This window comes from Triturus cristatus, chromosome 4_2 (genome assembly GCF_964204655.1).
Source record: "Triturus cristatus chromosome 4_2, aTriCri1.1, whole genome shotgun sequence".
Taxonomy (NCBI): Eukaryota; Metazoa; Chordata; class Amphibia; order Caudata; family Salamandridae; genus Triturus; species Triturus cristatus.
The window spans coordinates 967069236-967094791 of record NC_140586.1 but is presented as its reverse complement, the minus strand read 5'-3'; the positions used below and the strand labels follow the sequence as shown (position 1 = coordinate 967094791).

Sequence of the window (25556 nt, the reverse complement as noted above, 5' to 3'; positions counted from 1 at the left end):
CCCTCTGGACTCAGCATCACTCCGAGGAATTCCACGGATGTGACGTGGAAGTCACACTTGCTGAGTTTACAAAACAGCTTGTTTTCCCTCAGCTTTTGGAGCACAGCTTTGACGTGGTGTACGTGCTCCTCCACACTGGACGAATAGATGAGGATGTCGTCGATATATACGACCACGTAGATATCCAACTCCTCTCTGAATACCTCATTCAAAAAGTACTGAAAGGCTGCCGGGGCGTTGCACAGACCGAACGGCATGACAAGGTACTCAAAAAGGCCGAACCTGGTCTTAAAGGCGGTCTTCCACTCGTCTCCGTCTCTCATGCGCACCAGATGGTATGCCCCTTTCAAATCCAACTTGGTGTAGATACGAGCTTTCTTGACCTGTTCCAGAAGTACACTGATGAGAAGCAAGGGGTACCGATTTTTTATGGTTATCGCATTCAATGCCCTAAAGTCCACACAGGCTCTCAGCTCCCCATTAGCCTTCGGGATGAAGAAGAGTGGCGAGGCGGCCGGAGACTTGGACGGGCGGATGAATCCTAGTTTGAGGAGTTTATCCAGGTACCCCCGGAGATGCACGTTTTCAGGCTCCGTCAGGGCATACAGCCTGCCGCTGGGAACGCTGGCCCCTGGCACCAGGTCGATCTGGCAGTCAAACTGTCTATGTGGTGGTAGCACTTCCGCCTTCACCTCATCAAATACATCCTCAAAACTGTGATAAGCCTGGGGGAGAGCCACATCTTTTTCTGCCGCTGTAGCCACCGTCTGACTCCCGCTCTCATCTGCGTCAAGGGATTCCGTTCTTATTCCACAATGCAGGATGCAATACGGTGACGTCATTTCGATGCGATGTGTTGGCCAATCCACAAAGGGGTTGTGTTTCTGTAGCCACGGCAATCCCAATATGACGCCATATTGGGGCGCTCGGATGATGTTAAAATCGATTTGTTCCAAATGGTTCCTCCCATATCTCATCGGAAGGACCCCCGTGTGCTGCCCGATGGGCCCCGTCACCAATCGCCTTCCGTCTACAGCATAGACGTCTTCGGGTACAGCTTTGGGAAGAAGCACTAGCCCTAGCCTCCATGCCTCGTTGTGGTCCATAAACATGCCAGTGGCCCCTGAATCCACCATGGCCACAACGGGTATCCACTGGTCATGCACTCCCACGTGCACCGTGAGAAACAGGTGTCGTTGTCCCTTAGTGACCGAGTTGGAAAGTGAAGGGATGGATGAGTGACTCCGAGATGCCCCTTCTTTGGTCTGGGAGTCCTCTAGTTTTCCGCCGGTATGTCCACTACGGCTGTTACCGACCGGTTGGCCCGATAACGTGACGTCTTCGGTTTGGCAGGGCATTCACGTACGTAGTGGCCTTTTTTGCCACAATATAGGCACAATCCTTGTTTACGGCGTGACTCTTTCTCCGTGGCTGTGAGGCTCGCTCGTATTGCGCCGATGTCCATGGGTTCTCCCTTGGATGCGGTGGAAGTTTCAGGACTTCCCACCGTCACATAGGATGGAAGGGATTTTCCTTTTCTCCCATGATCCCCCTTTCTTTCACTTAGCCTATGTTCCAGCCGTAATACCAGGTTGATAAGGCCCTCACATGTCTTGGGTTGAGGGTCAATATGAGCCACGGCGTCCTTGAGCTCATCGCACAGCCCTTGATGGAAGAGCGCCGTCTGTTTAGCAACAGGCCACTTGGTTTCCACAACCATCCTTCGGAACGCGTTGAGATACTGCACCAGGTCGTTGGATCCCTGTCTCAACTCAAGCATTTCACGGTCCGCCGTGTACGAGTCAGCCCTTCTGTCAAATACCTTCAGGAATGCCTCGCGAAAAGCACCCCAATCACATAAGATGGGGTCGTCCCTGCTCACCAGAGGTACGGCCCATTGTGCCGCGTTTCCAGCCAAATAGGATAAAAGGAAGGCCACACGAGCCTGACTCGTGGGGAACGCCTTTGGTTTGCACGTTAAATGTAGCGCCACTTGTGTGAGGAATACCTGCACTGTGTTAGGATCCCCACTGTACCTCTCTGGTGTCGCCAAGGGGATGGCTACCGGCATTTCCACTACTACCGCAGGGGTCTGGTTCGTGAGGGATGGCTACCGGCATTTTCACTACTACCGCAGGGGTCTGGTTCGTGAGGGAGGTGCTGGGCGTGAGCGGGTCCACTTGGATAGCATCCAGTCTGGCTTTTACATCGGCTGTTTCTTGCCTAGAGGCAGCCACTTCAACTTGCATGGCCGCTAAAGCAGCCAGCACATCATCAAGTATTGCCATGTCTGTTATCGACCGGGAGACAGTTAGTGTTATTAAGGTCGGATATTTTGTAACGCCCTGAACGTCTCAGGATCGTTTAACAGACACGACAATGAGGACGCAACCACTTGTGAAGGGTTAGTTATTTTAATGAAGGCAAATATAATACAAGGAATAAACAAAAGTTATAGTCACTGGAATCCTCCAGGCTAAGTACGTTACCAGCCCACAGCACGGATGGTCCTAACCGTCCTCTGCATATACGCCGATCCCGGCGTATGCCAACAGAGGGCAGAAATGAAATGGCCGACAATGCCAATCGGTAGGCTGTGAGGGGCACGAAGAGTGTTGGGGAGAATCGAGGAGTCAGGGAAACACCCAGCCGGGGTCTCTACCTGAAGGGAGCAGCCGCTCAACCTCTTCCTCTGACTGCACCGGGACGCGGAGTCACCTCCTGGTGATGCGTCACCGATACCCCAATCAAAAGCAAGAAGACTGAACCGAGAGCAGCCGCTCGATCGATCCTGTGGACTTCCGAGTCTGTAACGCGGCAAACACCTCCTGGTGTGCCTTACAGCTGGCAGTCCCTGTGTCTCTGGTCGGGCTGGGAGTTACGACTCCAACCAGCAAAAGCGCCACTGCGCTTGGACTCAGCCGAGTCAAAAAGCGAAGCTCAATGGTTGACCGGTAGAGCTTCCGGGTCCTTCACAGGTGACGATGGGGCAAGACACGGCCCAGGGAGTAACGACTCGACCTACCTCCGTTCTTGCCTTACTGGAGCACCACTCCGGAACACTGCTCTTCACGAAGCAGGTACGTCGGTGTAAACACAATATCTGACAGCGTTGTGCCTCCCGGTTCCTCCCTTTATAGGGCGTGTTTTCCTTGAGTTATGTAACAGCTCTCCTGTTTACATAAGGGCGTGTTTCCCTTGAGTTATGTAACAGCTCTCCTGTTTACATAAGGGCGTGTTTCCCTTGAGTTATGTAACAGCTCTCCTGTTTACATAAGGGCGTGTTTCCCTTGAGTTATGTAACAGCTCTCCTGTTTACATAAGGGCGTGTTTCCCTTGAGTTATGTAACAGCTCTCTTGTTTACATAACCTCTCAACCGCTAAGCATCCTGGGAGATGTAGTCCGTTTTCGCTGGTTACCGTTTTCCTCCCCTCGTATGACAGGAATTCTTGACACAAGCATGGAAAAAGTCCTCGAACTTATAAAAGCTAAGAATGAGGACTTGGAGGCGCATTCCCGCCGGAACAACCTCCGCATAGCGGGCCTGTCAGAATCAACTGCCATCCAGAAAATGGACACCTTCATCGCGGACTTGCTGCAGGTACTCTTTGGCGCTGCATTATCTAAGGTCATGATTGTAGAAAAGGCCCACGCTCGCTGGGCCCCAGACTGATCCCGGGGGCACCACCACGCCCAGTCATAGCACGGTTGCTAAACTACGCTGATCGAGATGCCATATTGAAAGAGGCACGGGCCAGAAGTCCGATTGTCTACAAAAGTAATACACTGTCGTTCTTCCCTGACTATACCCCAACGGTGCATGCTGCATGAAGAGAGTTCCTATCAACGGAACGCATGCTGCAGAGCTCTTCCATTCCATATGCTATTCTTTACCCTGCAAAACTGAAAATCACCCACGACGGCCAAGCCCATTTCTTCACTGACGCAAAGTCGGCACTTAAATTTGCCAAGCACATCTGTCCCAAAACCTCCTCCGAAGGTGCAAGGCGCGTCGACAACAACGAAACTACGCTGGACGAGAATGACTGATCTGATGTGCCTCACAAGTTATATTCCTCTGCTTTCTACCATGTTGCTTCTTTTATTTGTCACAATAGCTGTTTTTTTTCTTTACAACCCACCCTTAAGTAAGCTAGATACATAGTCATATTAGAACAAAAACTGTTGGGTACTCTTTTGAGCAGCGGCCCTCATGTCTACTCTGCTTATTGGACGGTGTTCTAGAGTTTATCTCCAGGTTTGCCCGACCACCCTGCTACTGGCAGGTCTCGGCCGTTGTTCCTTGCCCCGCAGGGAAATATCCCATGACTTTACCATGGTTCGTCTAATGGGGGTAGATATGTTTATCCCCCCATTTGTATTTTCGGGGTGCTTTAGGGAGGGGGGAGGGTTCTAATTTTTGAGTTTGGAGTGGGGGGGTTGAGTACAGGGGAAATTGTATTGGTTGTTATGCAGAGCCAGGGTGTTTTTTTTTGGGGATATGAGAGACATACGCACTACAGGTTGGAGACAACCACTTCAAATTCGACTAACAAGCGGGGAGTGTGGGTGTGCACTGGGCAAAGATGCCCCGTTGGCCGGAGAGGGCCCAGGGAAACACTGGAAACATGATCTGACGCGACCGGGTGTGCAAATCACAAGCCACAATTCAAGATGACGGATGCATGACTTTTAACATGGAACATAAGCGGTTTAAAGGATCACAAGAAGGCTAGACTAGTCAACTCTTACCTACGAAGACACCATATTGACAAATGCTTTTTGCAAGAAACTCACTTATGCAACCCAGCTGACTCTAAATTATTCCTTCGCTCTTGGGGCGAGGTCCACTCCGCCACTTTCTCACAGTATGCCAGGGGCGTTACCATCTTGATCAGACGGGGTCTTGGGTGGCGGACGCATCATACCATGATAGACCAGGATGGACGTTTTGGTATAGTGCGAGGCCAGCTGGCATCTACTCCAATCACGCTAGCCGCTATCTATGGTCCTAATACAGATGAGCCTTTGTTCTTTCAGTCAGTGTGGGCTAAGATTGTCTCAGCAGGATGTGATACTGTCATATGGGGGGTGACTATAACGCCATCCTTAATAACACACTTGACAGGGAGGGCGCAGCTCTTAATCCCCATCGAAACGCCACACTTTCCCTAAACTCTATTATATCTGAACATAACCTGTATGACACTTGGCGACGGTTTCATCCACTCGCAAGGGAGGGCACTTGTGTGACCTTATTCAGACAATCATGGTCCCGGTTCGACTATTGGTTGGTGTCCGCCGACCTGATGACTTGGACTACCGATACGCAGCACCTCCCACGTACCCTCTCCGATCATGCCCCGGTACTATTGAAGTGGCAGATCCGGGATATGAAACCACGCGACTTTGCGTGGCAGCTCCCGCCTCATGCCCTTTTGGACCCGGTCTTCAAGGACGAAATAGCCACAGAAATCCCAAACTATTTTTCTTTAAACGAGGGTTCAGTGGACTTCTCGTCCGTATTATGGGAAGCTTTTAAGGTGGTTCTAAGGGGTGCCTGTATCGCCAAGCAACCAGGTGTTCTTAAATCCATTCGGTCGACCCTGAACCGATTGGAGCAAGACATTAAAGGTCTGGAAATGCAGTTTTATGCCACCAAAGATGCTGCCTATCTGGGATCTATCCGTACCCTCATCACAGAGTTTGAGCAAGAGGCTGAGAGGGAGACATGCTTCTTGGGAAAGGAAGCCAGAGCCCGTGGCCAAACTCTTGCGTCAGAAAACTGACCCCACGTATATAGTGGAGCTCCTGGATGCTGATTCCATTCCCACACATGGACAAACAGGCGCACATGAACTTCTCACCCAATTCTACACATCCTTATATGCGGCCAAACAAAATTCCATACACCCCGATCTGATGGAATATCTAGATTCCCTACAACTTCTATGGCTAAGCCCTAGACACAGACAGTACTTAGACCTCCCCTTCACGATAGAGGACATTACCCAAGCTATTAGCGCTCTCCCAACTGGAAAGGCACCGGGACTAGACGGACTAACCACCCTTTTCTATAAATCTTACGCCGATATTCTAGCTCCTCGACTATTAGGAATCACTAGGCTTTACCCCAGTCCGTGCGTGAAGCGGTAATCATCGCACTGCTCAAACCAGATAAATCCCCAACACTATGTGATTCTTACCGACCTTTGTCCCTCATAAACAGAGACACCAAAATCCTAGCTAAGTTAATTGCGAACCGACTACAACCCCTTCTACCTATTATTGCTCGCACCGACCAATCCGGTTTCATTCCCGGGAGATCGACATCCCAAAACTTGCGAACCTTTTTTTCGGTCCTACATCAAATTGATCTCAAACTCCCTATGGCAGCTGATTTTTAGATGCTACTAAAGCGTTCGACTCCCTAGAGTGGCCCTACCTATTTCCTATTCTGCCGCGCCTGGGATTTAGCCCTACTTCCTCAAATTGATCTAACTGCTATATACTAAGCCGACAGCAAGACTCTTAGCCAATGGTCTCCTATCAGACACATTCCCGATATCCAGGGGCACACATCAGGGGTGTCTCCTTTCCCCACTCCTATTGCGATGGCGCCTCTATCAGCCCGGAATCACCAACATCCCGAGTTTTAATATTTACTGACCGCAATCTCACCATATCTACGTACGCGGATGACATAACATTATATGTAAGATATCCAGACGAGAACCTAAACCCGCTACTTAGGGAGCTATTAAGATTTGGGGGGCTGTCTGGGATTAATGTAAATTGGGGAAAATCCTCCATTCTGCCATTAACAGATACACCAATGTGCAGAACTCTTGAGTTCCCATTACAGTGGGCAGAGGGAGAGATCAAGTATTTGGGAGTGTGGCTCTGCAGAGATCTGCAACTCCTGTGGAACTTGAATTTCGCCAAACTGTACTCCTGGCTAGAGGACAAGATCAAAATCTGCTTCCCCTGTCATTGGCAGGCAGAATAGCCATTCTTAAAATAATTGTCCTCCCTAAGTTTTTATACTATTTTGTAAACATCCCAATTCCTCTGATCCAGGCCTTTTTTTAAACATTAGGATCTTCAGCCATATCGCTGATTTAGGTGGCGAAGCAACCAAGGATTAGTTGGGATGTCCTAACTCGCCCGTTGAGCTCTGGGGGCCTCGGTGGCCCGGATTTTGAACTATATGCCCTAAGCGCTCAGGCTCAGTTTCTACACTACTGGACCTACCCTGTCCCGTTTCAGCCCCATGTTGCCACAGAGAGACATAGCGGACCCCGTTTCACTTAGCACAGCCATATACTACCCTTTTCGACTTACCCCGAACAAAATTAATACCGTAGAGATGGCGCACTGGGCTTGGGATGGGCTGCGGAGGCAAGTCCAGGCCCCACTGTTATACGCTCCATCAGTGCCGCTGGCGCGTCATCCCCACTTCCCTTTCCTCCATGATAGGGGTGCAATAGACCGAGCCACACTATTGTCAGGATTTTAGCGTAGCGGCGCCTACGTAACCGCACTACAATACCCAGAAGCCCATGGGCGAAGGAAGTACTTCAGACGCGGACGCGTGGGCGTCGGCGTGCGTAATTCTGAGTTCCGTAGTGGCGGTTCTCGCCCGGCTGGGTGAGAGGTGTTCCCCCCGACGTTCCGGGAAGCCGTTGCTTCGTTTCTGGCCCGGACACTCGCTGCTGGCAGAGAGAGCGGATCCCGACGCTGGACCGTGCCTTCTGTAGGTAGGGAAGTGGAAGCTGGGGAATTTTAGCCTGGGCTCTTAGAGCGGAGGGCAGCGGCGTAATTGTTGGAGCTGCGCCTTGCCGTTTCCGGAGCCGGGGGGCCTATCTTTAACACTGCTCGTGGCGGAACGAGCAGAGGAGGTCAAGGGGCATATAGCGGAACGTGGTGGGAGTCCTGCACGCGTTACTGTGTATGGTAGCTCCAGCACCCTTTGTAGCCAGGGAATCGTGGTGATGCAAACCACGCTTGGGCACGTATGACTCTGGGAAAGTTCTTCCATTATTGTTTGTGGCATTTCGAGACTATTTGACCCGTCTAGTGAGGAGGTGATTTACAACCGCCTACACACGGCGCTTAAGCTGGGAATTGAGTCCTAACACTGTTTTGACTTCTTTTGAGATTTGTTTATTCTTTGCACCGGGAATTAGGAGAAGGGCAATCGTGCTGATTCATGGCTTGTTACCTACGGCCTGTGAGACTATTAATACTGGGGGTATGTATGTATGTCGCATGAGATGAATGACGGTTCTCTGGATTAAGTGGTGGAACCTGTATTCACCCAGTTATGTATTTTAGATGGCGATCTGGAAGTGCACAAGGCTTTGAGGTACTAGAGGAATTCCCATCCTTCAGTACAGGTACGCTACTCCCTTAGTGAGACTTAATGAGGGTGGTCCATTGTTACGGCTCCTTGTTTATGCTGTGTCCTTGTCGTTTCAGATCCTTGCAAATCCCATGCTGCTCCTTTCCTTATTCCCTTCCCTCGCCTGATCCCTCGAACACCCTGTGCCCACGGGTATATATTGGGGTGTTGGTGATATCAGGAGGTGGACCATTGCTCAACGCTTCCGGACCCCGCGAGGCTCGATCCTGACAACTATGGGTATAACCACGATGGGAGAACTATACCCCAATGACATCTTTCTACCAAATCCAACTGTGCGGGAGGTGGAGGAAACCCCACTAGTGGATAAGCTCCTATTACATCAATTAAAGATGACCTGCAAGGCACTACATCCAACATTTCCGACACCCCCGGCAATATTGCACTTCATAATTTATTGAGTACACCATCACCGCGGAAACTTGTAACAAGGTTGTACACCACCACACAAACTCACATACCGTATGCAGTCCCCGCAGCGCTTATGCAATGGCGTCTAGACCTGGGTGGCATCCCCACAGACGAGCAGTGGGCCCATTGCTGCTCTCAGACTAAATATTTATGTCCCAACTATAAGTTACGATTAATACATTTCAAATTTATCCACAGATTTTACAGAACCCCCCTACAACTTTTCAAAATAAACCTTAGAGGTACCTTGTTGGAAGTGTAGACGGGAGGGAGCCGCTTTCCTCCACGTGGCCGGTGAATACCCCGCGGTCTCTGACTACTGGACGGAGGTAACTGAAACTATACATGCAGTTACCGGTCAGACCATTGACCGTACACCCTTGGTGTTGCTTTTGGGCTACGTGGCACAGATACGACCTGAATATCGGCGCTTAACGGCAATGTTGATAGTACTTGCCAGACGCAGGATCGCAATACATTGGGGAGCCACCCGGGGTCCCAAAATCAAAGACTGGTTACATGACGTTGCCTACTGTCAAGAGCAGCTGACCCTTTACTGGGACCTCATGACGACAGCATCCAGACCAAAAGATATCTGGGAACCTTTCAAGATCTGGCTTCGTGCCCATGGTGCACCTTCAGACCCCGCTGTATCACCACCCATCACAACTACACGGAATGAGGAACAGGCCTCCGACTGACCAGACATTATTTTGCATATTGAGCTCTTGAATAGATGTGAGAATGTGAATTTGTTGACGAGGCTGGTGTATTCAGGTGTTAGTTATCCGTAACGCTAAAGCAAATTTGTTTCTTTATGTATTTAGTCTAGACCAATCGCTACATACAATGCTATTTCTCCCTGAAGCGGGACTCCCTGGCTGACTATGGGGCAATGAAGTTAATCGTTTATGTGCACTATATGTCGTCTGTTGCCATCTACACGTCTGCTATGTTTGTATGCACTGTGTATGATCTCTCAAATAAAACAATAAATAAAAAGTTTTTTTTTTAAATAGCAGTTTAGCTGAGCCCAGGGAGAACCGGGGGCTGACTTCAGCCTCCTTTAACAGCTATTGCTGTGAATGTTCAACAATTAACCACTGTGGTCCTGCATGCAGCTGTTATCTGTTCAACATTCACAGCAACAACTGTGAAACAAAGGTTTCAGAGTACCGGAGGCGTTTCAACCCCCTCGGTCGCTAGGACACATTTGTTTTATTAATTAACACATTCTGCCCTCGTGGGGCAAATGATGAAATTACCTTATATTCAGCTGTAGCAGGCAATACTGCCCATTAAAGCACCGTTCCCTTGGTAAAGGCATATTGAAGATTTAAAATGATTTCCGAAGGCATAAACATGGTTACTCAGTCGAGAAATAATCATCATAATATTTGCAGGAGGATCACATGAAGGTAACCTCTAAAGTATATCAAAAGCCAGAATCAGAAATAACTCTAGCTGTAAAGTCAATAGACAGACCAACACAACAAATGTGTGCTAAGAAATAAGAAAACCTTTTTCTATAATATCAAATAGCAAACTGACATAGAATCTGCTTAGTTAAAAATCAAGGAAAAGTTCTTAAGTACAAAATCAGTAAGAGGACATGTAGTCTGCATTTTGGAAAAGGGTAAAATAAAACAATTCCAGCAAATATCCCAAAACAATACATTTTATAGGTTTTTAGGCAGAGAGAACACCGCATTTTTGACATGGTTCATGATGAGGTAAAAATGACAACAACCAATGAACGTTCATGAAAACATAGCACAACAAAATGTAATTTTACAAAACACACCTACAAAATGAATAATTAATTATGACTCTTCACCTTGAAGCAAGAGATTGGCATTGGATCTTGCATGTTCTACCATAAAATACATCAACATGGGACAACAATGGTATTAATTCTTCTCAGGTCCTTTACTATCCTCCTTTTTCTACCTGTTTATTAATTTCCTGTGATAGTAGAGTTACATGGGCTCCATATCTCTTCTTTTAGAATGTGCTGCTCGATCACTTTATCAATGATGGGTAAAAGCCCCTCTTATGCTTCATGTGTACGGTTGTACAGAGGAGTGTGTGGACACACTGCATTCGGTTTCACAGTGATTTAAGCTGGCTCTGCACTTTCAATCAATTCAGATTTCTTTCCTGTAAAATTCAAAGCCTCTTGATTTTTCGTGCAATTTAAATCTGGAGGTAAATTCACTTTTGTAAAGCCTGGGAACAAATTAACTCTTGAGCTGCCGAATGTAATATAGAGTCTTCACATTTTGTTTGAACACCAACACCATCCGGTGCACAGTAAATTACACAAGTCATTTTACAAGGTTATTCCCTAACATAATAACTGGATCTTAATCACAGTTTAAGTTTCTGGCCATTCATTTATGACCCAATTTGTACAGGAACATTTTCTGACAGCTTATTAGTTGTTTATTAGAAATGCCTACAACTTGGACTCCTTTCCCAAGAAGGGTGATTTGGGAGCTCCCGTTAGTCTGACTGTGGAACGGGTAGCACATTTATTGATTAAAAGAGATACTGGATTCCCATTTACTTTTTCTACAAAAGGGCCACTCTGGGTGACCTCTAGGACTGCACCAAGCATGCAATCCTTCTCCCGCCTCAGGCACCGTCATTGTGTCTGATTCAGTCCAGAAGAAACTCCTAGTGTAGATGCAAGTTGTAGAAAATCCTTATTAATCACTGAAAAATGTTGTTGAAATCCTGAATTTGTTACGAATTTGACATTCTGTTCTGCACTGGACTGTGGGGCCTTCGGTACTGAAGGAATGCTCCAATTTAACTGCCTTTGATTCTGCATGCTCGGCACAGAGGCCAGTTGGGCTGGGACCATTGGCTGTGACATCCTATTCTGTGCCCTCTGATTCATGTTCCTGTTTCCCAGTTTGCTGCAAGCATGGCAAGGAGCGTGTCTTATTCTGCACATTATTAATATTTAGGTATTTATATTGCCATGGTTAGTAAAACTGATACCTTGAGAAAAACAAATCCTGGATGCAACGCTAAAAGAGAGGCAGACACGAAACCACACGCGCCCTCTTTTGTCCGGTCCTCGACTTTGGTATATTGTGTAAATCTGCACAAACTTGTGTCGCTCTCATTATTTTTAATCAATTGACTTGCTTAATCCTTTGTCTTTAAATTAAATGATCAACTCTTTATACTTTTGCACAACAATCTTGGGTTATTTTGGGGCGCTTCACTCTGTGGCTCCTCACCTGGCCAGTTTACAACCAACTTTAACTCATTCCACAAATCTCTTGGGACAATAATTTCAAAGAACGTATTCAAACCCATCCAAAGCACCTTCAAAACAGTTACAATCTTCTCACCCTCTGTGCACCACTTTTCTGGTTCCTTCTAAGCTTGTGGAAATTTGTTGTGAATGTATAAAGATCATCTCTCGACCACGGCACATTCACATGCGCTCCTCCATGCACTTCTCAAAGGAAATTGTTTTCCAACAACTGTTTCCGTCTCTAAACCACATTCGTCAGCATCCCCTATTTCTTCATGTTTTTCTCCCCCTTTGTTGTCCATTTCTTTTTTTATTTCTTCACATCAACCCCATCTCTTTTTGTATTTATTAGTTCTCTCAGATGCGTTCTTAATGATACAATTGTCACACTTTATATTGCTGAATTCACATTATGATCGTTTGATAAATCCTCAAGTTTCTCATAAGCGTCACATGCACATTTTGATGTTTCCAAATTCAAATATTTCAATTCTTATTATACCACATTGTCATCTCTGAGACAATCGTACCATTTATAATATCTTCTAATTAAATGTTTTATCTGAAAATATCAATCTCTTTAGTTTGCTGAACTGGGGTAAATAGGCTAAGTCCTGCCTCATCTACCCTTACCTTTGTATCTCTCGCACCTTTCTCCACTGTTTGCACTTCCATACGAGCCTCATTATGTAGTAGCGGTCTCTCAACCAACAAATCATTTAGAAATTCTTATTCTTCCTAACCCCCCTCCTTCTCTCCCATCTCTTTCTTTTTGTCATCCTTGTTGTTGTTCTTTCTTATCAGCTTTTATTTTCCTTTTGTCCAAGTCATCAGTAATCAAAGTTAAATCACCCACTGCTTCTGTAACCTCCTCCTTCCTTGTTTTTTCCCGTAAACTCAACCTTGCCTCCAGCCAATGGTTAATGGTCCTTTTAACCTGACATTTCAACATTTTGCTATGTTGCTTCTCATTTGCTACAACATCCCACTGTCAGAAATTGGGGTTTTGGTTAACTGGGGTGTAAGCCCTGTTCAAGCAGCAACCACAATCCTAGTCAGAGTAAGGGGCGCTTTCCCCCGCCAGTTATGTTGCAAGTGGATTCACTTTGTAGAGATTTGGAGACTGTAATGTCCTCTCCTTGTTGTCACCATTATGTGCATTAATACAGCGTAGTGAACCCGATTACAAAACATCACATTGATTAAAGTCTATGAAGGATACATCACCACTTGTGTGTATAAGGCACAGTGCACAGTGAGGACTCGAGGGAACTGCTTGGATGACTCCTGCAGTTCTGTAGTGCGGGGTACAGAATCACCCATAATACTGGTTTTTCACGCGTTGTGCCCAGGATCAATGAGCCTTGAGCTTTAGAAGCACGCGCTCCCTTTAAGCCTAATGATGTCCATGGCTTTATAGGAAATGACATCACATTACAATGGACCCAGTGCGGCTACAGACGGCGATGACATCAGGAAAACAACATGAGAAGTCGTAGATAAAAGACTTTCGAGGACTGCCTCAATGACAGTTCCTTCACTAGGTGCGCGTGTAGTGAAGTGTTGGGAGCTCCAGTGGCTGCGGCGAGGCAGGAAAGGTATGATATGGCTTTCTACTCTCCATTACAGAGCAAGGCAAGGACCAGGCAACACAGCCACTCTCCCTTCAGCGACATGAAAGAGATAGCAGTACAGCTGCGTCGATATCTCTTCCGCTCCCTTGAAAGGCCTGATATGGACCAGAATGCATTGCTTGCTCTTACACTCTTGCATTGCCTGGTATGGACCAAGATGCTGAGCCTGGAACTAGGGAGAACCAGGGAGCTGAGCCTCAGGCCTGAGGAGGACCAAGGCACTGAGCCGTGGCCTGGGGGGGACCAGGGCACTGAGCCGGGGCCTGAGTAGGTCCAGGAAGCTGAGCTGGTGCCAGTGGATGACCAAGGCATTAAGCCAGGGCATGGGATGGACCTGGGATGGACCAGGGAATGAGCCGGGATCTGGTGAAGACTAGAGCATGAGCCAGGGCCTGGGGAGGACCAGGATGAGAACCGGGGGCTGATGAGGGGCCAGCATGTGAGCCAGGCCTGAGGAGACCTAGAGTAGACCAGAGCATGAGCTGGGAGCTAGGAAGGACCAGGGCATAAGCTGGGACCTGGAAAGGACCACGGCTTGAGCCGGGGCCTGGTGAAGACTGGGACATAAACAGGGGCCAGGTGGGGACCAGTATGCGTGCCGGGGCCTGGTGGGGAGCAGCGTGTGAGCCAGAGCCTGGGGAGAACAAGAGCGGACCAGAGTATAAGCTGGGGCCTGGAAAGGACCAGGGCTTGAGCTGGGGCCTGGTGAAGACTGGGACATAAACAGGGGCCAGGTGGGGACCAGTATGCGTGCCGGGGCCTGGTGGGGAGCAGCGTGTGAGCCAGAGCCTGGGGAGAACAAGAGCGGACCAGAGCATAAGCTGGGGCCTGGAAAGGACCAGGGCTTGAGCTGGGGCCTGGTGAAGACTGGGACATAAACAGGGGCCAGGTGGGGACCAGTATGCGTGCCGGGGCTTGGTGGGGAGCAGCGTGTGAGCCAGGGCCTGGAGAGGGCCAGTGTGTGAGCCAGGGCCTGGTGAGGGCCAGTGTGTGAGGTGAGGTGAGGCCTGGTAGGGACGAGGATTTGAGTCGGGACTTGGTGAGGACGAGGAAGTGAGCCGCGGACTGGTGGGAACCAGGATGTGATCCAGGGCCTGGTGGGGACCAGTATGTGAGCCAGGGCCCGGGGTTGATCAGGGTCTGAGCCAGGGCCTGGTGGGTACCTGGATGTAAGCCGGAGGCATGGTGTGGACCAGGATGTGATCTGAGGCCTGGTGGGGACCAGGATGTGATACGGGGGCCTGGTGGGGACCAAGATGTGAGCTAGAGGCTGGTGGGGACCCGGATTTGAGCCAGGGCCTCCTGAAGACCAGCGTAAGAGCCCGATCAGAAGTAGAGCATGACTAGTGGCCTGGTGGGAACCAGGATGTGACCTGTGGCCTGGTGGGGACCAGGAGGTGAGCTGGAGGCATGGTGGGAACCAAGATGTGACCCGGGGCCTGGTGGGGACCAGGAGGTGAGCTGGAGGCATGGTGGGAACCAGGATGTGACCCGTGGCCTGGTGGGGACCAGGATGTGAACTGGAGGCATGGTGGGAACCAAGATGTGACCCGGGGCATGGTGGGGACCAGGAGGTGAGCTGGAGCCTGCTGAGGACCAGGATACAGACCCCGCTCTCGCTCACCTGGGGCGAGGAGCCATTCTGGGACGAGAGGGTTCTGCTGCATAGGGGTGCCAGAGCAAGGGGGAGGGGTCGTAAACCACGATCTTCAAAAGAAGGAGGGGACAGGCAGAAGAAGCCACTTTCATTTACACCCCTACCCTCTGAGCCCAGCCAGATGGCAGACTTAAGGAAGGAATGTGCAGATGCCAGGGAGAGGGAGAATATGGAGCTGAGCCATCCTGGAGGGTGGTTTAGTCAGCTCATGTCTCTCTGCATCCATATTGAATTTTGGAGAAATAGTGCTTTCTGGGAAACCATTGTGCTCCACTTTGGAGAAAATTATCATGCACTGGGGTGTTGCCCTGCACCTCATTGGACAAGAGTGCCCTCCTGTGTGGCCCGAGAGAACACTGAAAAAGTATCTGAGAGGGGTAGAGCCTATCAGCTCTGCTGATTGAAACTGAGAAAAGAAGAAGGACTGCCAAGCTGGACACATGATTTGCACCATCAGGCCCTGCACTCTGACTGACTGCGCCTCCTGCATTATCTGAACTACAGCCCTTTGGATGTAGCTTGTTTCAAGAGGAATAAAGAGTGTGCTCCCTGCAATCTACAGGTTAACAGAGCTCACCTGCATCAACTCCACCAAGAGTCCCCTGCCTGGAGTGAATCCAGTGGACTGTTAAGGGTGTTGTCCAGGTGCATTGTGGGAATTGTGGTCCTAGCCTTTCAAGGACCATTTTGGAGATTCCAGACCCCTGGATTGTGTTTTGGGCACTTTTGACCGTCAAGAGTAACTTCAGGTGAAGTTCCAGACGTTTGGTGAACTTTTGTGAGAAATCTCCGTAGGGAGATTCCGGCCTGCTTGAGGAGGGTGAAAGACGTCTGGAAAGAAATCCTCCGGAAAAGGTTCTAAGTGTAAAGGTAAAATCTTGACCGGGGCCTCCCGCTTAGTGTATCCAACCAGGGACCAATCTCGTCAACCTCAAACTTTGACATTGTCCCGGTCAGAGGCGACCAAATGTCCAGAAGTGACTCTATTGGTTTCTAAGCACTAGAAAGTATTTAATCTTTAAAAAATAATATCTATGGTACCCTACATTACATTTTTTGTTTTGATGTCATTTAAAAGATAAACACATTTCCTATTTTTATAAATTGGCGTTGGATTTTTATTGTGGGTTGTGTCTTAATTATTTACTGAATTTGTGTCTTTAAATGCTGTACATACCGGTCCCTGAAGTTAAGCCTGCCTGCTCACAGCCAAGCTACCATGGGGTGAGCATCGGAATACTTTTCTGAGACCTATTCTGAGCCCTATATCGTGTCCGTGGTATTATTGTCAGTGGTAGATGCATATTTACCATTATTAATAATCCACTTTCCAACAACGGGCCTCACCTCCCCTGCCTGCCCTGGAGAGACCTCCTCTTCTCTGCCGTCCCCTCCCCGTTGACAGGCCTCACCACCTCTTCACCCCTTCCGGACAGGCTCCAACTCCTCTGAACCCCAGCTCAAGACAGGCCTCCCCGCCTCCTCACCACCTGGACAGGTCTCATTTGCTTTGCACCCCCTGTACAGGTAAGCCCTCACCTCCTCTGCACCCTCCTGGACAGGCCTTACTTCCTCTGCACCCCCTTGACAGGACAGGTCACACCTCCCCAGCACACACACCCACCTCTCCCCAGACAGGCCTCACCTGCTCTGCACCACTTAGATAGGCCTCACCTTCTCTGGATCCTTCCGGATAGGACAGGCCTCACCTCCTCTGCACCCAACTGGGCAGGACAGGCCTCACCTCCTCCCCTGCACCCCCTAGACAGGCCTTACCTCCTCCGCACCCCCGTGGACTGGTTTCACCTCCTTTGCACCCCCTGGACTGGCCTCAACTCCTCAGCACCCCCTGGACAAGCCTCACCTCCTCCGCACTCCTGTGGACTGGCCTCACCTCCCTTCCACCCCCTAGACAGGTCTCAACTCCTCTGCACCCCTGGACAGGCCTCAACTCCCTTCCACCCCCTGGACAGGCCTCACCTCCTCTGCACCCCTCCTCTGGACAGGCCTCATCTCCTCTGTACCCCCTAGACAGGCCTCATCTTCTCTGCACCCTTCTGAACAGGACAGGCCTCATCTCCTCTGTACCCCCTGGACAGGCCTCACCTCCTCTGCAACTCCTTTGACAGGCCTCACCTCTTCTGAAGCCCCCGGACAGTCCTCACCACCTTTTCACCTCTTCAGGACAGGCTCCACCTCCTCTGAACTCCCAGCACAAGCCACACCTCCCTTCCTCCCCACCCACTGAACAGGCCTCACCTGCTTTGCACCCCCTGGACAGGAAAGGCCCTTAACCTCCTCTCCACCCATCCTGGACATGCCTCATGTCCTCTGCACCCTTACTAGACAAGCCCCACCTCCTCTGAAACTAACCAAGCAAAAGACAGGCCTTCCCTCCTCTGCACCCCTCACCACATGACAGGCTTTACTTCCTCTGTACAAGCTTTGGTAGGGAAGGCCTAACATACGCTGCACCCACCCCCTATCCCCATGGACAGACGTCACCTGTCCTACACCTCAAGACAGACCCCATCTCATCTGCAGCCTCTGGACAGGTCCCACCTCCTCTGCACCCCTCTGGAGAGGCCTCACCTCATCTACAGCCGCTGGACAGGCCTCGCCTCCTCTGCACCCCCTGGACAGGCCTCACCTCCTCTGCACCCTCCTGGACAGTCCTCACCTCCTCTCCACCCTCATGGACAGCCTCACCTCCTCTGACCCCTGGACAGGCCTCTCCTCCTCTGCACCCCTGGACAGGCCACACCTCCTCTGACCCCTGGACAGGCCTCTGCACCCTCTGGACAGGCCTCACCTTCTCTGCACCCCTGGACAGGCCTCAACTCCTCTGCACCCCCTAGACAGGCCTCACCTCCTCTACACCCATGGACAGGCCTCTTCTCCTCTGCACCCCTGGACAGGTCTCACCTCCTCTGCACCCCTCTGGAGAGGCCTCACCTCATCTACAGCCCCTGGACAGGCCTCGCCTCCTCTGCACCCCCTGGACAGGCCTCACCTCCTCTGCACCCTCCTGGACAGTCCTCACCTCCTCTCCACCCTCATGGACAGCCTCACCTTCTCTGACCCCTGGACAGGCCTCAACTCCGCTGCACCCCCTAGACAGGCCTCCCCTCCTCTACACCCCTGAAAAGGTCTCCCCTCCTCTACAATTCTGGACAGGCATCACCTCCTCTGCACCCCCTGGACAGGCCTCCCCTCCTCTGTACCCCTGGACAGCCCTCCCCTCCTCTGCACCCCATGGAGAGGCTTCACCTCCTCTGCACCCATGGACAGGCTTCACCTCCTCTGCACCACTGGACAGGCCTCCCCTCCTCTGCACCCCTGGACAGGCCTCTTCTCCTCTGCACCCCTGGACAGGCCTCACCTCCTCTGCACCCCTGGACAGGCCTCTTATCCTTTGCACCTCTGGACAGGCCTCACCTCCTCTGCACCATTCACCTCCTCTGCAACCCTGGACAGGCCTCCCCTCCTCTGCACCCATGGACAGGCCTCTTCTCTTCTGCACCCCTGGACAGGTCTCACCTCCTCTGCACCCCTCTGGAGAGGCCTCACCTCATCTACAGCCGCTGGACAGGCCTCGCCTCCTGTGCACCCCCTGGACAGGCCTCGCCTCCTCTGCACCCTCCTGGACAGTCCTCACCTCCTCTCCACCCTCATGGACAGCCTCACCTCCTCTGACCCCTGGACAGGCCTCTCCTCCTCTGCACCCCTGGACAGGCCTCACCTCCTCTGCACCCTCTGGACAGACATCACCTCCTCTACACCCCTGGAAAGGTCTCCCCTCCTCTACAATTCTGGACAGGCCTCACCTCCTCTGCACCCCCTGGACAGGCCTCCCCTCCTCTGTACCCCTGGACAGCCCTCCCCTCCTCTGCACCCCATGGAGAGGCTTCACCTCTTCTGCACCACTAGACAGGCCTCCCCACCTCTGCACCCCTGGACAGGCCTCTTATCCTCTGCACCCCTGGACAGACCTCTTATCCTTTGCACCTCTGGACAGGCCTCACCTCATCTGCACCATTCACCTCCTCTGCAACCCTGGACAAGCCTCCCCTCCTCTGCACCCATGGACAGGCCTCTTCTCTTCTGCAAACCTGGACAGGTCTCACCTCCTCTGCACCCCATGGAGAGGCTTCACCTCCTCTGCACCTCTGGACAGGCCTCCCCTCCTCTGCACCCCTGGACCGGCCTCTTCTCCTCTGCACCCCTGGACACGTCTCACCTCCTCTACACCCGTGGAAAGGTCTCCCCTCCTCTACAATTCTGGACAGGCCTCACCTCCTCTGCACCCCCTGGACAGGCCTCCCCTCCTCTGTACCCCTGGACAGCCCTCCCCTCCTCTGTACCCCATGGAGAGGCTTCACCTCCTCTGCACCCATGGACAGGCTTCACCTCCTCTGCACCACTGGACAGGCCTCCCCTCCTCTGCACCCCTGGACAGGCCTCTTCTCCTCTGCACCTCTGGACAGGCCTCTTATCCTTTGCACCTCTGGACAGGCCTCACCTCCTCTGCACCCATGGACAGGCCTCTTCTCTTCTGCACCCCTGGACAGGTCTCACCTCCTCTGCACCCCTCTGGAGAGGCCTCACCACATCTACAGCCGCTGGACAGGCCTCGCCTCCTGTGCACCCCCTGGACAGGCCTCCCCTCCTCTGTACCCCATGGAGAGGCTTCACCTCCTCTGCACCCCTGGACAGGCCTCACCTCCTCTGCACCCCTGGACAGGCCTCGCCTCCTCTGCACCCCCTGGACAGGCCTCACCTCCTCTGCACCCTCCTGGACAGTCCTCACCTCCTCTCCACCCTCATGGACAGCCTCACCTCCTCTGACCCCTGGACAGGCCTCTCCTCCTCTGCACCCCTGGACAGGCCACACCTCCTCTGACCCCTGGACAGGCCTCTGCACCCTCTGGACAGGCCTCACCTTCTCTGCACCCCTGGACAGGCCTCAACTCCTCTGCACCCCCTAGACAGGCCTCACCTCCTCTACACCCATGGACAGGCCTCTTCTCCTCTGCACCCCTGGACAGGTCTCACCTCCTCTGCACCCCTCTGGAGAGGCCTCACCTCATCTACAGCCCCTGGACAGGCCTCGCCTCCTCTGCACCCCCTGGACAGGCCTCACCTCCTCTGCACCCTCCTGGACAGTCCTCACCTCCTCTCCACCCTCATGGACAGCCTCACCTTCTCTGACCCCTGGACAGGCCTCAACTCCGCTGCACCCCCTAGACAGGCCTCCCCTCCTCTACACCCCTGAAAAGGTCTCCCCTCCTCTACAATTCTGGACAGGCATCACCTCCTCTGCACCCCCTGGACAGGCCTCCCCTCCTCTGTACCCCTGGACAGCCCTCCCCTCCTCTGCACCCCATGGAGAGGCTTCACCTCCTCTGCACCCATGGACAGGCTTCACCTCCTCTGCACCACTGGACAGGCCTCCCCTCCTCTGCACCCCTGGACAGGCCTCTTCTCCTCTGCACCCCTGGACAGGCCTCACCTCCTCTGCACCCCTGGACAGGCCTCTTATCCTTTGCACCTCTGGACAGGCCTCACCTCCTCTGCACCATTCACCTCCTCTGCAACCCTGGACAGGCCTCCCCTCCTCTGCACCCATGGACAGGCCTCTTCTCTTCTGCACCCCTGGACAGGTCTCACCTCCTCTGCACCCCTCTGGAGAGGCCTCACCTCATCTACAGCCGCTGGACAGGCCTCGCCTCCTGTGCACCCCCTGGACAGGCCTCGCCTCCTCTGCACCCTCCTGGACAGTCCTCACCTCCTCTCCACCCTCATGGACAGCCTCACCTCCTCTGACCCCTGGACAGGCCTCTCCTCCTCTGCACCCCTGGACAGGCCTCACCTCCTCTGCACCCTCTGGACAGACATCACCTCCTCTACACCCCTGGAAAGGTCTCCCCTCCTCTACAATTCTGGACAGGCCTCACCTCCTCTGCACCCCCTGGACAGGCCTCCCCTCCTCTGTACCCCTGGACAGCCCTCCCCTCCTCTGCACCCCATGGAGAGGCTTCACCTCTTCTGCACCACTAGACAGGCCTCCCCACCTCTGCACCCCTGGACAGGCCTCTTATCCTCTGCACCCCTGGACAGACCTCTTATCCTTTGCACCTCTGGACAGGCCTCACCTCATCTGCACCATTCACCTCCTCTGCAACCCTGGACAAGCCTCCCCTCCTCTGCACCCATGGACAGGCCTCTTCTCTTCTGCAAACCTGGACAGGTCTCACCTCCTCTGCACCCCATGGAGAGGCTTCACCTCCTCTGCACCTCTGGACAGGCCTCCCCTCCTCTGCACCCCTGGACCGGCCTCTTCTCCTCTGCACCCCTGGACACGTCTCACCTCCTCTACACCCGTGGAAAGGTCTCCCCTCCTCTACAATTCTGGACAGGCCTCACCTCCTCTGCACCCCCTGGACAGGCCTCCCCTCCTCTGTACCCCTGGACAGCCCTCCCCTCCTCTGTACCCCATGGAGAGGCTTCACCTCCTCTGCACCCATGGACAGGCTTCACCTCCTCTGCACCACTGGACAGGCCTCCCCTCCTCTGCACCCCTGGACAGGCCTCTTCTCCTCTGCACCTCTGGACAGGCCTCTTATCCTTTGCACCTCTGGACAGGCCTCACCTCCTCTGCACCCATGGACAGGCCTCTTCTCTTCTGCACCCCTGGACAGGTCTCACCTCCTCTGCACCCCTCTGGAGAGGCCTCACCACATCTACAGCCGCTGGACAGGCCTCGCCTCCTGTGCACCCCCTGGACAGGCCTCCCCTCCTCTGTACCCCATGGAGAGGCTTCACCTCCTCTGCACCCCTGGACAGGCCTCACCTCCTCTGCACCCCTGGACAGGCCTCACCTCCTCTGCTCCTCCTGGACAGGCCTCACCTCCTATGCACCCCTGGACAGGCCTCGCTCCTCCTCTGCCCCCTGGACAGGCCTCACCTCCCCTGCACCCCTGGACAGAGCTCACCTCCTCTGCACCCCTGGACAGGCCTCTCCTCCTCTGCCCCCTGGGCAGACCTCACCTCCTCTGCACCCCTGGACAGGCCTCTCCTCCACTGCCCCCTGGACAGGCCTCTCGGTGCTTCTCACAGGAGCTCTCGGTGAAGGATTCTCATTAAGGACAGAGGAGCCCAGAGTTCATTCCACCCCATACAGCGCCTCTGACTCCGGTCTGAGCCTCGGGGCGCTATGCACAGGCCCCGAAGAGAGACACTGCTCCCCTGGACCTGCCCAGAGGCGCGGGGAGTGGGCAGGACTGTGGCTCGGACCGAGGCGCTTTAATACCACACACCAGACACGAGGCGCCACACACGAGGCACGTGTTCATCCCTCAGAATAAGGGAAATGAAGGAAATGTCCTGATCCATTTCGCATCTTTCAGCCCCGGTACCTGGTTCCGGTGATGCTGCCGCCCCCCCCCCCCCCCCCCCCACTCAATTATCCGTCCCCACGTGACTTTTAGCCCCGGAAGTGTCCTCTCTTGGAGAGGCAGGCCCCCGGGGGTTTTTTTCTGACTTGTGGTGACGATCGTGTCTTGTGCAGCTGACACTGCACCCCACTGTACCCCACTACTGATGTCTGTCCCTCTAGGGGTGTTATACTGTGTGTATCTCTTCTTGTGCACAACTTGTGATAATAAATGTTTAATACGAGGCGCCTCGACTCCCCCCGGCCTCGTTCACGCTTTATAAACATCCTAAAATAAACACAGAAGAAACCCCTCCCTGGGGGGGCTGCTGCTGCCTCTCCCTGGGGACCCCTGTACTAGGTTAGGAGGGCCCCTCTGCTTCTCCTTGTGGGGGGGGGCCCCTCTGCGTCTCCTTCTCATGTGGATGGAGTCCTTGTCAGTCACGCCTCAGACATGCTTCTGCCTCCCATACAAACACCTCTTACCTCCTTGTACCAAAGGCCCTCTTCACAACCACCCCAACCTCATCCACAACCACACCCCAGACAGGGAAAACCACACACCAGACAGGAAGAACTACACACCAGACAGGGAAGACAAACCACCAGACAGGGACAACCACACACCAGACAGGGACAACCACATACCAGACAGGGACAACCACACACCAGACAGGGGAAACCACACACCAGTCAGGGACAACCACACACCAGACAGGGACAACCACATACAAGACAGGGACAGCCACACACCAGACAGGGACAACCACATACAAGACAGGGACAGCCACACACCAGACAGGGACAACCACATACAAGACAGGGACAGCCACACACCAGACAGGGACAACCACACACCAGACAGGGGAAACCACACACCAGACAGGGACAACCACATCCCAGACAGGGACAGCCACACACCAGACAGGGATAACCAGACAGGGACAACCACACACCAGACAGGGACAACCACAAACCTGACAGGGACAACCACACACGACGAGACAGGGTACAACTACAAACCAGACAGGACAGCCACATACCAGACAGGGACAACCACACACGACGAGACAGGGTGCAACTACAAACCAGACAGGGACAGCATGCCAGACAGGCACAACCAGACACCAGACAGGGACAACTATATAGCAGTGCAGAGCAGACAAATGCACATTCAGTAGCAAATGTTAAGGTTTCAATCAATCAATCAGGGGTTTGTAAAGCACACTACTCACTCGTGAGGGTTTCAAGGTGCTGGGGAGGGGGGGGGTGTCCAGTCCACATCACTTTAAAACATCTTTAACATACAGAAGCCTGTGATTAAATTAATTCTCAAGCAGCTTGCAAATGCCACTGTTTATTTGTTTCCAGTGACACACAGGCACTCATAGGCACACGCAGGTACAAAACTTACAGGCACTCAAAGGCACATGCATCCACACATCGGCACATACAGGCAGACATAGGCACACACACAGGCACTCATAGGCACACACATGCACACAAAGACACACACAGACACTCACATGCATGCACAGGCACTCACAGGCACTCCTAGGCACACACAGGTATACACAGGCACTCATAGGCACATACAGGCACACACAGTCAAACATAGGCGCACCCAGGTACTCACAAGCATGCACAGGCACAAACAGGCACTCATAGGCACACACAGGCACTCATAGGCACACACAGATATGCACAGGCACTCAGGCATACACAGGCACATATAGGCATACACTGGCACTCAGAGGTACACACAGGCAGACCCAGGCACGCACAGGCACCCACAGGCACGCAAAGGCACACATAGGCACACACAGGCACACACAGTCACTCACAGGCACATACAGGCAGACACAGGAACTCACAGGCACACAGGGGCACTCAGGCACATGCAGGCACACATAGGCGCACACAGGCACTCATAGGAACACAGGCACGCCAGACACACTGAGGCACACCAAGTCACTCATAGGTTCACTCAAGCATACAAAGTCACACACAGGCACTAATAGGCACACACAGGGGTACACAGATGCACAGAGGCACACACAGCCACTCAAGCACATGTAGGCACTCCTAGGCACACACAGTCACACATGGGTACACACAGTCACACACAGGCACACACAGGCACACTCAGGCACTCATAGGCACACACAGGCACTCCAGGGCACGCACAGGCACTCCTGGGTATGCACAGGCATACACAGCCAGGCACTCCTGGGCACGTACAGGCACTCATGGGCACACGCAGGCACACAGATGCACACAGTCACAGGTGCACACATATGAATACAGAGGCATACACAGACACAAACAGGCACTGGTAGACACACACAGACACACTCAGGGACACAGCCACTCATAGGAACATACAGCCACTCATAGGCATACACAGGCACTCATGGGCACACACAGCCACTCATGGGCACGCACAGGCACTCATGGGCACAAACAAGCACTCCTAGGCACTGCTGTTCAAAGACACAAGGACGGAGCGGACCCGTCAATAAAAAGCCGGGAAACACATTCTTGGTAAAAAGAAATATGAAATGAAACCAGAAGAGTGTTGTATAATAGAATATAAAGAGCAGAAGATTAACAGCTTCCACATTGCACCATTCCTGAGTTACCTATAAGTATGCGGTGACATTGTATTATGTGGATAAAGGAACTGAAATGCAAGAGAGTGCCTTTGGGAGTCAGTGGG

General features: G+C 52.5%; 1 protein-coding gene across 2 annotated transcripts in view; it reads right to left on the bottom strand.

Moving 5' to 3' along the window:
- The window catches only part of LOC146839165 (uncharacterized), a 32954-nt gene extending 10382 nt beyond the window's left edge, over positions 1–22572 (bottom strand). Inside the window, exon 1 of one of the 2 annotated variants that reach the window (XM_085603191.1) lies at positions 22453–22572. The gene's annotated coding sequence lies outside the window, so the exon portion shown is untranslated. Of the gene's footprint in view, positions 1–22283; positions 22374–22452 lie in introns of those variants that run through there. The other variant, XM_085603192.1, reaches the window with a different exon arrangement.
- Between the last annotated feature and the right edge of the window lie 2984 nt (positions 22573–25556).